Below are 9,278 nucleotides of genomic sequence, written 5' to 3'. Positions count from 1 at the left end.
TGCTGAGTGAAGAGGGTCAGTCCGGTTTAGGACAGTAGAACAGGAAGAACCACATCATTTTCTGGTGTATCATCTGAGTCCTTCCTCACTCACAGGCCTTCCAAGTGCTGGAGCGAGGAGCAGTGAGGCCAGGCACTACCACTGCCCTGAAAAGGCTGCCCATGGTGTGCACAGGGCTTCAGCTTAATAGAAAGTCCACAGGCCAGGATTCAACTTGTCTATCGTTACTACGTGTTCAGCCATGGCTTCTGCATCACAACTACGTGCAAGGTGACTAAAGTGAAGCATCTCATATGCTTTTCTTTAGCCTTCCCCAAATTTTCAGTCTTTGGAAATTTGCCATTTGATATTCTTTTGAGGTAAAATCGTAGAATCATGGAATCATTTAGGTTGGAAAAGACCCTTAAGATCATCAAGTTCAACTGTTAGCCAAACACTGCCAAGTCCACCACTAAACCATGTCCCTAAGCGCCACGTCTATGCATCTTTTAAATACCTTCAGGGATGGTGACTCAACCATTTCCCTGGGCAGCCTGTTCCAATGCTTGACAACCCTTTTGGTGAAGAAAATTTTCCTAATATCCAATCTAAACCTCCTCTGGTGCAACTTGAGGCCACTTCCTCTCATTCTATCACTTGCTGCTTGGGTAGGTAGGATATCAGATATTTGTTTCTTTAGGTGGAGAGGTTGATGGTCATTCTGCTCTGTGCTTCAGTTGCACAGTTTGCTCCAGCTCTTCTTTACACAAACAGATTTCAAGGTCCTAATATGCTGTGTGTCATAAATTTAATACTAGCAATTCTATCTACATTGCATTGTATTTCTAATTGCTTACATGATAGCTGTGAGAACACAAAATATAACTCAGCGTGCTCTGATTTCTCTTAAGGGAAGAAGAAGTTTCTTTCCATGTCCTTTGTTATTGCTATAACAATATTCTTTGCTAATGCTATTTACAACTGAAATTTAATGTTTTATTCCATAATTTTCTCTAGATTGCATATTGCGATTCTTCTTCCTTTTAGGAAACTCGGGGAGACAGAATGTCTCTATCAAGAGAATCCCCTGCATAAGGGAATTAAAAAAACAACTTGTAATGAAATATGCTAGCAATTGTATAAAAATACATTGTGTGGGACTTTTGCCTGTGGCAGTATGTATGCACATGAATGACAGTATTGTGTGAGACAGAGCATTGTGTTGTTCAGTGCCAGTGTATAAAGCTACACTCATTTTGCATAAATATTTGACTGCTTTCTGGGATGTCTGGGATTTTTTTTAAAGTAATGTTCCATTTCTCTTTCTCTGCAACAACTCCTTGGATTTGTGTGTTTCAACCATGGCTGTCACAATGGGGAAATGTTCATGTGTCACTTCAGTAAATTTGATCAAATCAGGGAGGGGGAGAAGTGGGAAAAAAATGTATGGCTTGAAAATCAACAAAATCTTATCTATTTTTCATCCATAAACTATGCAATAAATACAAAAGAGGTTATGCTTTTAGGCAGAGAGTCCTTTAAATTTCTAATTATTCAGGCTTTGCAATTTTCCACGTACTTATGGACCACCTCCACATCTCCACGGAAATCCAGAGATAAGATGCCAGCTGAGGATGTGGTCCCTGTACAAATATCTACAAATATTTGTGTTTCAGTGTTTCGATCCCACGTGCACTTATGCAATGAAGATTTTTCTCTTCTCTGATGCTCCAAAGTAGGCATTTCTTACGTAGTTCATTTGATGATGAGAAGAAGTCATTCAAATTGATCTGGACTGCTTACTTATTTGGATCCACAGTTTTACAGCCTCTTTACATTTAAGAAGCAGGAAGGATACATCTGCAGGATGAGAAATGACACCTTGGAAACTAGGGACTCAGAAGAGGATTCAAGGGTAGGACAGGACAAGAAATTCAACAAGAGCTTCCAATGCAATGCCATGAGGAAGCTAGTTTCAGCTTTGTAACTAGATGGGCCAAAGGGGTTATATCTCTCAGCACATTGAAAAGATTAACGATGGGACAATGTGTTCAGGTCCTGTGCACACAGTTTTAAATTGGAAATTTAGAGTTTGAAAAAAGTCTTAAACTTCATGTGAAGGCTAGAGAAGATGTGTTACAAGGAATCGTGAGTCATTCAGATTCCTTAATAAGACATAGACTGAGAAATGGCATGGAGAGTAGAGAGATGATTGGATGGTGAATCCCAAAGAACCTTAAACTCCCCATTTAATCTAACAGAAAATAGTGGCTGAAGTCATGCATATTGATAATATAAATTAACTAACATTTAACACTGTGAATGATCAAACTACTGAGGTAGAGGCTCTGTCTCTTGGAAGCTTAGTCAACACTGGATGCCTGGAAGGTGGCTGATTAACCATCCTTTCATAAATGTTAAGTCAACCCTCAGTATAAGGGTAACTGGGTAAGTGTTAATAGACCATGTTATATGGGAGATCCAGTGATATAATCTAATGCCCCTTCAGGCTGTACACCTGATAAGCTCAAAGGAGGCTCTTAGAAGGCTGGTTCAGGACAGAGTCCTCCCATTGCTTCCATGTTGCTGCTGCTTCTGCCCAGTTTGTTCGCTCAGCACTTCCAGATGTCAGCTGTGATGCTGTAGACATCAGAGTAACAAAAACTGAAGGGAAGGCAAGAATCGAGAGCAACTTGAAGCCTCGCCCAGTAGCAAGTTGGCAAACTGAGTTATCATGTATATCCTGCTATCACTCCAGGGCAACTGCACAAGTGCACATGGCTTTTCAGCCCTGGGTATCTCATGGAGAGCATTCCCAAGAGGTACACTGACTCACTAAACATCCAGTAAGTCTTGCTCTAACCCATCTCATTTGGCCCAGCTAATTTTTATGTGTGCAAGCAGGCACATGGAAACACTGCAGAGGACTTGCCTCACTGTGCAGCTGGTTAGTAAATTTTCTGTCACCTTGTGCCTGTGGCCTGGGTTACAGGCCTGAAAGAATGATACCCAAGTTTTCCGGCTGCACAGTTCTGTTGCAGATGAACTCAGAGTATTTACATTGCATTGAAATGATTCCTTTTTTGATAAGCAATGATTTAATTTCTCATATATTTAGGCTTGAGAAAGCCATAATTCAAAAGCAAATACAAATCTACTTCACAGTATGTCCAATTTAAAAAGAACTTAAAAAAAAAAATCCATTCCATTATAATGTGATGTGCTGTTGAAAGGGATTCAAGAAACCCATCTCAGATGGGAGAAAGGCTGAGATCATGAACAAGCCACAGAGCATGGAGGTAGTTTATTCTGTGTGCTGTGTCAGGAAGCAGGATTGACAGAAGGCTCAAGGAGTCAGTCTTTAATTTGAGTCTGTGAGTGTGAGACTGGCAAAACTTGAGCTATGCTCTGCAAGTCTGTGGCCACAGCAGGAGGAATTCATGCCCTCTGCATATGCTGTACTGTAGTTCTCCAGTCTGTAAAAATTTGACACTCTGCAAATTTTCAAACATGGGTCTCACTAGAGCAGGAGCTACTCAAAATGATCACCCCTCAACCAAGCCCAGGATCTCTGTGTGTGAACAGTTCTCCACTGGTCTCCTCTGAGAGGCATCATGCTCTAGCAGTCACCAGGCCTCCACCAAAACGGCTGCTATCAGTCAAACAGTTTATCTTAAATGGAGAATGACTCACACAGGCAAGATGTAGTAAAGGTGAGAGGCAGTGATCGCCTCTTTGTTCAGGCAGAGCTGGGCAAGATGAGCTCCTCTGACACTGCTCCGTTCTTCCAGGGTGCTAAAGAAACCTCTTTGGCAGCAGAAACAGATGGAGTGGAAGAAATGCCCTGCACAGCCAGTGCTAGTCTCAACTGGGAGGTGGCAATGAACAGCCCCACATCTCATGGAAAACTGAAGCCTACTGCCTGTGTGCTCTGCCTTGCCTTGACTCCTGAGAGATGGGAGGCACCCATTCCTCTTTCCTAGGCTGCTCTCTAGGAACAGGCAAAAGTAGCCAACAGGGCATTGCAATAAACCTCAAAAGCATCCAGTCAGCTATGACTTGATATCCCATTCAAACAAATCAGAGCACAGTGGTGAACCGATATCTCCTCAGACTCTCCTTCCACAAAGGGCTGCAAACCTTGAACTTCAAGGTGCGCAGCCTGGCCTTAGGAGATCGATTATGTGCATGATAGGTGAATTAGGAGGCAAAGTTAGACTCAAACTGGGGCAAAATCCATAGCACAGACTGTACCAACAAGTTAGAATGTCTGTAGACTTCAGAGCAATTCCCACAGGGTTGTTTCTCCTCTGCATGATTTCCCACCCAAAAGGAAGATTAACATTTTAATAATGGCAATTGCCATTTTTAAGGTTCACCTGCATTGCACAGACTGCATCTCTTAAGAGGAGGAACTAAATTTTTGGCATCTCTGTGGAACAACTGTTACCCTCATTAATTATAGATTGGTTTCACCAGGTAGCTCTGACCACGAGCACAACTTGACTGTATAAAAGATGCTATACAAACACATAAGACAAAATGTGCATAATTTTAACAAGCCAGACAGACAAAGATTGGCAGAGGAAACAAAGGTGGAAAGAGGTCAAGGCACCTGGTTCAAGGTTGTTAATCAGGTCAATGGTAAAGTCAGGGCAGACAGTTGCCTTACATCCTCTCTCCAAACAGATAAAGTAGAGAGTGTTGTGAGAGTGTCCATATTTGTTAACATCAGATATTTTCATTATATTTCCATTGAATTTTCCTTGGTAGGGGTTCTTCATGTTACTAAATTCTGGCCACATTCTTTGAAAGAGTGATTTAGTTGCTGTAGACGTGGCTTTTACTGTCACAGGGAGAAGCCACTATTTTCAGTCCTTTAAAATCTTGTGTTCTGGTGAAGGAGGTGAAACAGCTGAAAAAACTTGCTGCACATGGCCAATGGAAAAATCAACAGATGACAAAAGTTAAAACATGTTGCAATAAAGTGAAATCAGCTACACTTTATCCTAGGGATTCATTCATACAGTGTTAACCCTATGTGAAGGGAAACCTGATATGTTTTCCCTATTGCAAAATACTCAACAACAGAACTTGTCAGCTGTGCCCTGGTAATTCCTCATTCCCACATTACTACACTGAACAATGCTGAACATTTTTTTACAATTAGTGATCTCACAGACTGTTTGCTTTTTAAAAGCAACTTTAATATTTAATATTGAAAACAATTAATATTTTGTGAAAAAAATAGAGGATTAGATTGTTTTCAGACTTTGTATGCAAAGAAATAAATGCCCTTGAAAGTGAATTGTTCTATTCTTGAAAAAGAATCAAAAGCTTTGTGTCCATTTGTATGAAATAGTTAAACAGATACATATTCTCTTCCTTACTTTCATGTGAGCACCCAGAGCAGTTCAAGAGTTTTTTCAATAAAATGTTTTGTGGCAGAAAAGTAGTTTCTGCAAAATCAAAATTTCCACAGGGAAAATTTATCGAGTTTTTCTCTAGGGAAAAAAGAATTTAAATATTTAGTTCTGAAACAAGCTTTGAAGTATATGAATTACCTCCAAGCAGAAAATTCTGCTTTCTTGCATCTATAAATAACCTGTGTGTCTCTCAGTCATGCATATTGGTCATGTTAGCAACCAGTCTGTGTCCCAGGCACTTACTCCTGAAGGGCACAGAAAGACATCCATTCTCACTTAACCTGAGTTTCAAACTTTACCAAATACAATTATCAGTCTTCTGAGAGACTCTGCAGAGGGGAAAGCATTGTGTATTCTGTATTTTCAGATGGGATTGGTAACAGCTGGGAGTGTGAAACAGTTTGGTAGCATTTAATCCCACGGCACTCCCCTATTGATGAGGTTTCTTGTTACATTGGTCCACTACTTTGTCCTAGAAAGTGACAACCAGTTCAACACCATACAACACTATCTGTGGTTCATAGCACAGGCACAAGTCGCAGCCCAGTACGATGCCCGATTTTTAATTATGGTCACTGGCAAATAAAGTTGCTGAACTATCAAAGAGAAATTCAAGGCTTTCGGACCTGAAATGTGAGTTTGCTCGACGTAAACTCTGGGATAATAATTTATTATATTGTTATTTTTATTAGTTGTTATCAGCTATTATTTATTTACTGCATGCAACAATTATATGTTATATTCATTATTTTGTCTAGTATCGATGGCTGTTTTGTAATCTGAATAGTCTGAATCATGGCAGGAAGATGACAAAAACATGCAACAGTAGAAGCAGAAAGGTTTCTATTAGGTTTAAATGATAAATTATTGTAAGTAAATATTCTGAACATTCTTAAATTAATACCAGAGCTGGACAGTAGTTAAGTGGAAATAATACTACTAGTAAAGGCTTGCAAATCAAAGGTTAGGGTAGTATTCCTTGTGATCACCTGGTCTGCTTGCTGTTTATTTCTCCTGTCCTGAAAAGCCATGTACTCCTGTTAACAAAGACCCCAAAAAATCAGTACACATATATTTCTGGAAATGAGATTTCAGTGAGTGTCAGGGAATACAGAATCAAGTGTATGATTGCCTTGTTCAGTATCCCACACGTGGCAATGATGGTGAAACAACCTCTGCAAAAGGTGAATGCAAAACTCTATTCTGCAGAACTCTTATCCAACACCCTAAAATGAGAGACTGACTTAAAACAAATGCCTGAGATTTTATATTGTTTCAGAAGTACAGTGTAACAGAACAACACAAAAGGTGTTAACACTGGAGATTGAGCTAGCTGTGATATCTGTCTTGTCTGTGTTTTCTATATCCATGCTAGGCCTGTTGCATCCCGTATAAGAAGAGAAAGTTCATGTAGGGAAGAAGCATTCTGAAGGAAACATTGATTTGTACTACAGTATCTTATCCATCTAATTCTCCATCCTGTTTTGAACATCATAATAACTGCACATGAAATTGAAGTCTTCATTGCGTTTTACCTGATTTTACCTATCACAAAGTACAGTTAGTCTACAAATCTTGTAATCAGAAGTGGTACAAAACCAAGTATAAAGTAGCATGATTTTTTTTCTTTCTAGAAGAGAACTAGAAATAGTTATGAAAAATGAGAACATTCGGCGTTGTACTAGCAAGGTTAAAACTGAATTGATTTCCGAGGGGTATCTTACAAAAATCATCTGTAAGGCAAAACAACGGGAGGCAGGCTTGGGCAGGGCATAGCTACAACACGGCACAGGGCAGGGGCTGGTGACCCTGGGCTGAGCTGAAATGGGGTCCTGGGCCATGGTCAGGGGTGGGGGAAGACCCCAGGGGAGACTGGATGGGGCCAGGAAGGGCTGCGGGTGCCCTCAGAGCCCCGATGGTACCTTGACTAGCATAGTCACCCTTGTCATTCCCTTAAAAGTCTATGAATGATACTGGCAATGAAGAAAAGGCTTACAGAGTGTGAGGGAACAGCAGGGCTTTCAGAAAACTTGGAATCCTCAGTTAGATGCAATTTTTGGAAAAGAGACTGTCTTTTCATGGGGTTCTTCATACTTGTAAAACCCACCTCCTGCCAAAGGTAGCAGGAACTTTAATGATAGTCCATGTGTAAGTAAGTGCTTCATGAAGGGAATATTTTAAAATAAGTAAATAAATTGCCCCACTGAAATAAGAAAAAAAAAAAAAGACAGCTCCAGAGGTGTTAGTTTTACAGGAAATCCTGTCTCACTTGGATGGATATGGAGAGCCTGAAAAACAGCAGAACCATTAGGTAGCAGAGGTGAGAGAAAGAGAGTTACAGAATTACTTTACAAAGGGACACTATTCACCCTGTGAATATATGGACTGCACGTACAGAAGATTACACTCTTGAACAGAGAAGTATAAAATCTCTGTACAAAGTACTCTTTCTACAGCTGTCCTTGAGACATGTCACAGTGCATCCCTGTTGCTAGACAGATGCTAATCCTGTGTTAGCCAGTGTAGCCAAACCTGCTTCATAAACGCAAGAAAGCCTTTGTCAGTCACAAGAACCTCCACTGAAAAAAAGGAAAAATAACACCTGAGGGAAAGAAAATGAGTCTTAAAACTGGTCTTGAGAAACAACAGACTTGGGCTCTGTTAAGCAGAGGGTGAGAAACTAGTTCTAGATAATGAAACTATTTTTCTTGAAGTTGTCCTGTACTGAGACGCAGGTGCGAATTCCCAGAGGACCCAGCAAGGAGGGTGCACTTTGACATCACCCTCACTTACAGATCATACCAGATGGTTAGCTGGCAGTTGCACAGTTGCAAGCCCATCCCATGAGCATTCACCCCCAGCCAGATGTACACATCAAGTCTTGTCTCTTTGGATTCTGTATCTGCCAAGTTGAAATCCAATGAGCTTATTAATATATACAGGATTCAAAGCAGGGTGGGCCTTATAGGTCAAAATTAATCCAGAATTAATTACGTGCCAAAGAGCAAAACTTTGCAGAAGTATGCATTATGCCCTGTGCTAGAAGCTCTGTAGACACTGGTTCATACCTAGCGAGTGCCGGGGTTAAGGACTGTCCTGGTTTTTGCTGGTATACAGTTGATTTTCTTCCTAGTAGCTGGCATAGTGTTGTGTTTTGGATTTAGTATGAGAATAGTGTTGATAACACACTGGTGTTTTTCATTGTTGCTAAGTAGTGTTTATACTGAGTCAAGGGTTTTTCAGCTTCTCATGCCCAGCCAGCAAGAAGGCTGGAGGGGCACAAGAAGCTGGGAGGGGACACAGCCAGGACAGCTGATCCAAACTGGCCAAAGGGATATTCCATACCATATGACGACGTGCCCAGTATATAAACGGGGAGGCAGTTTGCTGGGAGGGGTGGATCACTGCTCGGAAACTAAGTGGCCATCGGTTGGCGAGTGGTGAGCAATTGCATTGTGTATCACTTGTTTTGTGTATTCTAATTCTTTTAGTATTATTATTGTCATTTTATTGTTATTATAATTTTTTTTTCCTTTCTTTCCTATTAAACTGTCTTTATCTCAAGCCAAGAGTTTGGGGGTTTTTTTTTGATTCTCTCCCCCATCCCACTGGGTGGGGTGAGTGAGCAGGCGGCTGCGTGGTGCTTAGTTGCCGGCTGGGGTTAAACCACGACAGGACAAAGAACTACACCTGTTTAACTTCAGTTCAGCTGTTAAATCCTGGGCTTGAACAGAGTTGAGTCAAGGTTGGACAGTAAACCTCACACTGGGTTTTGCTCTATTTGGGACACCCATTGTTTAAAATGCAGGAAGGTAAAGACGGAGCAGCAGTGACCCAGAGCACTTCTTCGGTTTCATATTCCCCTTTGCTTGC

Source organism: Gymnogyps californianus, chromosome 2 (genome assembly GCF_018139145.2).
Source record: "Gymnogyps californianus isolate 813 chromosome 2, ASM1813914v2, whole genome shotgun sequence".
In the NCBI taxonomy this organism is placed as follows: domain Eukaryota; kingdom Metazoa; phylum Chordata; class Aves; order Accipitriformes; family Cathartidae; genus Gymnogyps; species Gymnogyps californianus.
Note: the sequence above shows the minus strand (reverse complement) of the source record.